The sequence below is a fragment of the Fulmarus glacialis genome, unplaced genomic scaffold (assembly GCF_000690835.1).
Source record: "Fulmarus glacialis isolate BGI_N327 unplaced genomic scaffold, ASM69083v1 scaffold16589, whole genome shotgun sequence".
NCBI classification, from domain to species: domain Eukaryota; kingdom Metazoa; phylum Chordata; class Aves; order Procellariiformes; family Procellariidae; genus Fulmarus; species Fulmarus glacialis.
In genome coordinates this window covers 13,487-14,100 of record NW_009235340.1, presented here as the reverse complement: position 1 = coordinate 14,100, position 614 = coordinate 13,487, and positions in this window count along the sequence as shown.

The following is a 614-nucleotide window of genomic DNA, read 5'->3' as shown; positions in this document are numbered from 1 at the left end:
CATTCGGAGCCCGCCAGGGAGAGCGCTCGCTGCCTTCCTGCAAAGCAAGACAGAGCAGCATCTCCTCCCCAAAACCCCTCCGCGTTACCTGCTCCGGGAGCGATGGGGATACCGTAGGGATGCAGCCAGCTCCCACGGGGAAAGGCCACACTACACGCTCTCCCCAGCATTTACTTTTTGTATTGGAGCAATGCACTTGGGAAACGGCCGTCACGCTCTTTAAATATGAAATTACTTTTCCCCAAAATTGGTGTTGCTGCTCTCCAACGCACACTCATTTTCTTGTGGGGTTTCTTTCCAGATCCTGCTGGAAGGATAACTAAACTGTGTTGGGGAAAAAAAAAAAAAAACAAAACACCAAAACCAGAAGCATTTTCACACCCTGTCAAGGTCAGGGTGGAGGGGAGGGAAAAGAAGGCAATGGTTATAAAACCGGACCCCGGGGGCAAGGAAGAGGCCATGCTCTGCCCTTGTTACACAAGGCTGCGAGGGGAGGGAGAGAAGGGGAATGAGATGGGATTTAAGACACTGTTGGCACGACACTGCAGATGATCAGCAAAACGGGCTACTCGAGGAGGGGGGAGGAATCGAGCAGCTGCACAGGCTTGCGTAGA